General features: G+C 38.5%; 1 long non-coding RNA gene across 1 annotated transcript; it reads left to right on the top strand.

Moving 5' to 3' along the window:
* The first annotated feature begins 1,033 nt into the window (after positions 1-1,033).
* Positions 1,034-6,007, top strand: LOC144238345 (uncharacterized). The gene is made up of 2 exons (XR_013337092.1): positions 1,034-1,722; positions 3,838-6,007. It is a non-coding gene; the product is annotated as an uncharacterized LOC144238345 (long non-coding RNA).
* Positions 6,008-7,339: the final 1,332 nt, after the last annotated feature.

Here is a 7,339-nt window from a genome sequence, read left to right as displayed (position 1 = left end):
GGAAGCCATTGGAGTACGGGTGGGTAGGAATACTAGATGACAATTTTGACAAATTGCTAGATGTTGATTTTAACTAGAATGGGAATCTCCTGGGGGCCTAGCCTTGGCAATTCTACAATTTTGTGAATTTCACTTATGGGAACTCTATCAGGTTTTTACACCACTAAAGGGCCAATAAATCTTCCTGGCTCTAGCAAGGTGAGGGGAAAATCAACCATCAGGAAATAAGCACACAGTAGTCTTTGTAACAAAGAAAAGCGGGCAGGAAAGGGTTTATGACAGCATTATGCCACCTAGGGGAAAGCATTTACCTGACTCCATTCTCTAGAGCTAAGGAAGAGGGTGATCTAAGAATTTGTGGAAAATATCACAGCCCAGATGACTGAAATGCATAGAATGAATCATGAGATTTAGAAGACACTTCTCCGTCCCCACTTCTTACCTCCATATCAACAAGGCTACAGTTGAATAACAGTGGATTAAAACTGACAGAGCTGCAAGACACAGGCTCTATTGAAGGAGGAGTTCAAAAGAACAGGAAAAATTAAAACAAGGACACTAGAGGATTTCGAATTTTCTGGCATGTGCAGGTAACACAGACATTCAACAGTATCCAACCCCTGGTCCGATGAATGTAAAACCTCACACTAAAGGCCTACTTACCTGGTCTTTGACCAAAAGTAACCAGACATATTGAAAGGGAAGCAAACACACAATCTGAACAGACCAAGCAAGCATCAGAATCAAACCCAGACATGACAATGGTTTTGGAATATAAAAGACTTAACGGGAAAAGGGTACTAATGGGAAAAGTAGACAGCATACAAGAAGGGTGACATAAGCAGAGATTATCATATGGGTATTATAAGGATAACAAAAGAATATTATAATTAACTCAATGATTTTTTTAAATAAAGCTGTTCCTTAAAATATATAAACTGCTAAAACCAACACAAGAAGAAAAATATTTTCAATAGGCGCATCTATTAAAAATTTTCAATCAATCATTAATAATCTTTCAGAAAAGAAAACACCAGAACTAATTGATTTCACTGGTGAATTCTACTGAACACGTGGGGAATCATTACAGAAACACTCGAACATCTGTTCCAGAAAACAGAAGCAGAGGGAACACTTCAGAACTCATTTTGTAAATTCTGCATTATCTTAATACCAAAACCAGATATTGCAAGAAGGGAAAACCACAGAGTAATATAACTCATGAACATAGATGCAAAAATCTTCAGCAAAGTTTTAGCAAATTAGATCCACATGGTATATATGCAGTACTACAATTCTTGCACTAACTGCCCAGAGTTAGCCCAGACTTTACAGGTAATGGGTACTGTACCCAACAAGACTGCTCTCAAATTAGACACCAGCCACCAGTTCAGGGGTCTCCAATGTACTAGCATCTGACCAAATAGCCACACATTCTAGGATTCCCACAACTCTGTCAGGTTTTATAATTCAGTAGAACAATGTACAGAACTTAGAAAACTGCCATGCTTTCAATTGCCATTTTATTGTCAAGGATTCAGATTAGGACCAGCCAGATGAAGACACTGACAGGAGTCAAGAGGGATCCCAAATGTGGAGCTCATCAGTCTTCATCCTGCTGAATCAGAACATATCCTTCTCCTGACTCATCAATGTGATCACCAGCCAGAGAAGCACGACGAGTTTTGGTGTCCAGAGCTTTTATGGGATCCTATTATGTAGGTATGATTGCATTTTTGTCCAAGTGACTATATATAATGTCCCATCCCCTTCCACTCCCCAGAACTTGATCCAATCACCTAATCACATGGTTTGTCTTATTGACATGTCAGCTCCTAACCTTTACTCATTCTGAAACTCTTTGAAGGTCCATCATAAGTTACTTCACTAGTATTAACTATGGTGTGATTCAAGGGTCCTCAATGAATAACAAAGGCTCTTCTACCACTCAGAAAACCCAAAAGCTTTAGAGGATATATCTTAGGAGCCTGGAACAAAGGTTAGACAACATTTTTATCATACAACAGTATACAAAAATTACACACTATGACTTAGCAAAATTTATTTTTAATTTCCAAGAATTGTAACATTTAGAAATCAATCAGTGGATTCTTCCATATCAACAGGAGAAAGAAAACAAAAGTCATGTACCCATATCAGTTGAGGCAGGGAAAGCATTTGACAAAATCTGATACCCATTATGGTTTTTTGTGTGCATCTCTTGGAGGATGTTTCAAATGAGATTAACATTTAAATCTGTGATGAAACGATGCTCAGCATCCCTCCTCATCAGGAAAATACAAATCAAAACCACACTGAGATACCACCTCACGCCAGTCAGAGTGGCTAAAATGAGCAAATCAGAGAACTCTAGATGCTGGTGAGGATGTGGAGAAACGGGCACCCTCCTACACTGTTGGTGGGAATGTAAACTGGTACAGCCCCTCTGGAAAACAGTGTGGAGGTTCCTCAGGAAACTAACAATAGAACTCCCCTAGGACCCAGCAATAGCACTGCTAGGAATTTACCCAAGGGATACAGAAATGCTGAGGCATAGGAGCACATGTACCCCAATGTTCATAGCAGCACTCTCCACAATAGCTAAAACATGGAAAGAGCCAAAGTGTCCATCAACGGACGAATGGATCAAGAAGATGTGGTTTATCTATACCATGGAATACTACATGGCAATGAGAAACAATGAAATCTGGCCATGTGTAGCAACATGGATGGACCTTGAGGGTGTTATGCTGAGCGAAATAAGTCAGGCAGAGAAGGACAAATATCATATGTTTGCACGTATAGGAGGATTAGGAGGAACTTGACGGAGGAACAAGGGGGAGAAGAAGGGCGGAAATGGTGGGGGAAAGGGAGAGAAGCAAACCATGAGAGACTCTTGAATGCTGACAAAAACTGAGGACTGATGGATGTGGGGGGGGGGGGGGATGGGCATGGAGGAGGACACTTGTGGGGATGAGCCCTGAGTGTTATGTGGAAACTAATTTGACAATAAACTATTTGTAAAAACAACAACAACAACAGAAAAAAAACATTTAAATTTGTGAACTTAGAATAAGCAGATTTCCCTTCACAATGTGGCTAGCCTTATCCAGTCAGCTGAAAGTGTCAATAATATACAAAGACCAGCTCCCTCCAGCATAGATAATTCTCCAGTGGAATGCCTTTGGACTTCATCTGTACCCCATTGGTTGTCCTGAATGCCTCGTCTGCTGGCCACACTGCAGATTTTGTACTAACTAGCCTCCATAATTGCTTGAGTCAATTTCTTACAATCAAACTCTTCACACACACACCCTATCAATTCTGCTTCTCTAGAGAACCCTCAGTAATACACACATTTGTGACTAAAAAAGCAACCAAAACAAACAAAGAAACAAACAACGAATCTTTCAGCAAACAAGGCATAATCGTGAACTTCCGTAACTTAATAAAGAACATTTGCAACCCCACCCCCCCATCTAAACTATATAATGGTGGGAAATTGTTTACTTTCTCGCAAAAACACCTAACAAGTTTTCAGGAAACAATGCACATAGTAAACCTATGAGTGCCTTCCTTACAAAGATCTGCTTGCCATTTAACCCCTTCGATACCATCTGAGGGGTTAGAGTTTGGAATACTTCCCACTGTTCCCTAACTGGTAAGCATGGATTAGAGTACTTAAACTGTTGGTGAAAAAAATAACATGATTTATTCTGACCATTTCCTTTACTCCTGGGAGTCTAGAATTTGGACATGTGTAGGCAGAGGATGTATACACGAAAAGTCCTCAAATAAGCTGTAGCAGTAACATTTCATACCTTTTCTTGCATCTAGGTAAGGTATGGTACCAGATCTCCTCAAATAGAATATGAGCGAATCAGTCTCTTTTCATGAAGGCAACTGGATACAGAACATCGGATTCCAAGTCCTAGGGGGTATCAGAAATAGAAAATGGAAGGTGACTGGATGCTTGGATCACAGCCAGGAAAATCCAACTATCAATTGAGAACACAGACTTTACCAGAGCAAGATACATTTCTACGCTGATAAACCACTGAGATTTGCATTTTGTCTGTTATAGGAGAAAGTATTGCCCTGATAGATATAGATAAAACAGTTGGGGAAGAGATGTTAGAAACTAATAGTAGATTAGTTAGACTAATATTAGAAAATAAGAAAATCTTAATATAAATGAATTGGGTTTTAAACTTTAAGTATTTGATAGAGATTAATGAATAAAGCCAAATGAAGCAGAATAATTTTAAAAAGAAGTTGAGAGCAGAATTTAGAAAAATAAAAAATATATATGCTATAGAAAAAAATTAAAAAGTTAATGTCATTCATGAACAGGTGATAAATTTGACAAAATACTTTCAAATTTGGAAAAAAGGGAGATAGATATAGATGCACTACGTATTACAAAGGTAGAAAGATAATACAAATACCTTCTTGATAAAAATTTGAAAACAGTTTAAAAAAACACGTCAACAAAAGTATTGTTTTACACAAACTTACTCAAGAAGAATTAGAAAATCTGAATATTCCTACAAATACTAAACAATTGAACTAAGAATCTCACTCTTTTCCACTCTCACCTCCCCCTGGGTAGGCCCAGATTATTTTACAGATGAATTCCTTGGGGTAGCTTTATGTCTTCTTCCAATTTGGGGGTTGGGGGGGAAGGAAATTCACCACTGGAAGCTTTCCTAAGGAGAGACCCAGAGTGAGTGCTTTTTCTCATTAACAAAAATTTGCTTTCTAAAGGTCATACACAAAGTGACTACCATTAGCTATATGTCCTAATTTATTGAAGTCATTTGTTGTAATAATTTGGATAATACTAGCCATTTTCATTCTTCATAGATTTGAGGTTTTTTATGCTCCTTGTTTTCATTTGATTTTCCAAACTGATCTCTGTCAGTCCCTATCTATGCATAGCGGTAGGCAAGTGTTTTTATTTAATTTTTTAAAAATGTTTTACTTATTTTTGAGAGAGAGAAAGAGACAGAGAGGAAGGGGCAGGTAGAGGGAGACACAGAATCCCAAGCAGCTCTGAGCTGTCAGCATAGAGCCAGATGCAAGGTTCTAACTCACTGCATGATCATGACCTGAGCTGAAGTCTGACACATAACAGACTGAGCTACCCAAGAGCCCCAGGAAGTGTTTTTATTTAAAAGTACGATTGAACAGAGTGAAATCCCTATCTCTACACTCCCTAATGCTGCATAAGGATGTTTAGTCTCCCCATTATGAGATGAAAAAAAATCTTCCAATATTCGAATCTCTTTCTACCTACCTCTGGCTTTAATGTTGACATGGTCACTAGCATTTTGGGAAACAAGTAAGTCATAGGAAAAAAAGGCACAACATAAGGAATATAGTCAATGATATTGTAATTACATTGTGTGGTGAAGTCTGTGCTATTGTGCTAAGCACAGTGTAATATATAGACTTGTTGATTCACTTTGTTGTACATCTGAAACTAGCATAACATTGTGTGTCAACTATACTCCAACCCCCCCCAAAACAAACAAACAAAAAAACTCCCACAATTCCTTGTTTACTTCCTTTACTGTATAGTCAGGTTCTGTTCTATGGTAATATTGTCATAACTTTTATTTGGGGGGTGAAAAACTCCAGTTCCCTCATTATTTAATGTTTTCTTCAAAGAATTAAGTGTAACCTGGTTAGGCTGTTGGTTACTCATCTTTAAGAAGCCTCTGGTGAAAATCAGTGATTCAATGTGCAAGGGCGTAACACTCTCAAAAACTGTATTACGTCACCAATACTATGATTTTCCTTTTCTATGTTGCTTTAAAAAAAAAATTCTTCAGTGGTTTTCTTGGAGTAAAGGCTGAATGAAAATTTGAGAGAACAATTCTTTGCCAAAAAAAAAAAAAAGCTATTGAAGAAGACTCCAGAAGGACTTTTGAAACATTCTAGATGTCAAATTTGTTTGTTGAGACGAAATAAGGCTTGGGAAAAATAAAGAGAAAGATGTGGACTTCTGTTAATTTACTTAATTAGTGACATCTACCTTTCAGTGAACAAGAAGATCAAGCTGTCACTTAACAGAGAGGGGCTGGTGTATGACTGGGACAGAGAGGAAATTCAAAAGTTCCTCAAAATTTGCTGTGGTTTCCAACAAAACCTGCATTAATATTCTTTAAAAAATTTTTATAGTTTATTTATTTTTGAGACAGAGAGAGACAGAGCATGAGCGGGGGATGGGCAGAAAGAGAGGGACACAGAATCTGAAACAGGCTCCAGGTTCTGAGCTGCCAGCACAGAATCCAATGCAGAGCTCGAACCCGCGAACTGCGGATCATGACCTGAGCTGAAGTCTGACGCTTAACCGACGGAGCCACCCAGGTGCCCCTGCATTAATATTCTTAACTTCCTGTGTCCTAATGAAATACACTGACATTAGGTTCTTCAAAAGGAAGCTATCTCTTCTGAAAACAAATGTTTCCTTTCCTGTATGTAGAATATGAAGTTTTATTGTCCGACAATTAAGTAGCCTTAATAAATCATTTTTATTTTGTTCAGTGCATCCTTAAATAGGAACATTTTGGGGTCACTTGGGTGGCTCTGTCTGTTAAGCGTCAGACCTCAGTTCAGGTCATGATCTCACTGTTCGTGGGTTCGAGCCCTGCATCAGGCTCTATGCTCACAGCTCAGAGCATGGGGCCTGATTCGGATTCTGTGACTCTCTCTCTCTGCCCACCCCTCCCTGATCTATCTTTCTCAAACATAAATAGACATTAAAAAAATAAATAGGAACATTTTTCTTTGATTGAAATGGGAGAATAGGCTCTATTCTCTATTGGAGATACAACTATATCACAATGAATAATGTATAAATAACGATCAACAACCAGATTTTCCTGGGTCGTGGGTGAAATAGAGAGGAAAATAGATTTCAAAGAAGATACAGGTTTTCTTCTTCTTCTTCTTTTTTTTTTTTAAATTTTTTTAATGTTTTATTTATTTCTAGGAGAGAGAGAGAGACAGCATGAGCAGGGGAGGGTCAGAGAGAGAGGGAGTCACAGACCCTGAAACAGGCTCCAGGCTCTGAGCTGGCAGTCAGCACAGAGCCTGACGCGGGGCTCGAACCCACGAACCGCGAGATCATGACCTAAGCGAAAGTCGGACGCTTAACCGACTAAGCCACCCAGGCGCCCCAATACAGGTTTTCTTCTATGTTTGGCATCATGTCTATTCTATACAAGAATGTGCAAGCACTGGGTGATTTTAGACTATTATTCTGGGTTTTATTAATTATTATATAATAACATAGTCCTTTTGTACATGATAGAGCTACTGTAATTTTCCC

Source organism: Crocuta crocuta, unplaced genomic scaffold (genome assembly GCF_008692635.1).
Source record: "Crocuta crocuta isolate KB4526 unplaced genomic scaffold, BGI_CrCroc_1.0 scaffold51, whole genome shotgun sequence".
Taxonomy (NCBI): Eukaryota; Metazoa; Chordata; class Mammalia; order Carnivora; family Hyaenidae; genus Crocuta; species Crocuta crocuta.
The sequence above is the reverse complement of the archived record's forward strand: the minus strand, read 5'-3'. Positions and strand labels throughout refer to the sequence as shown.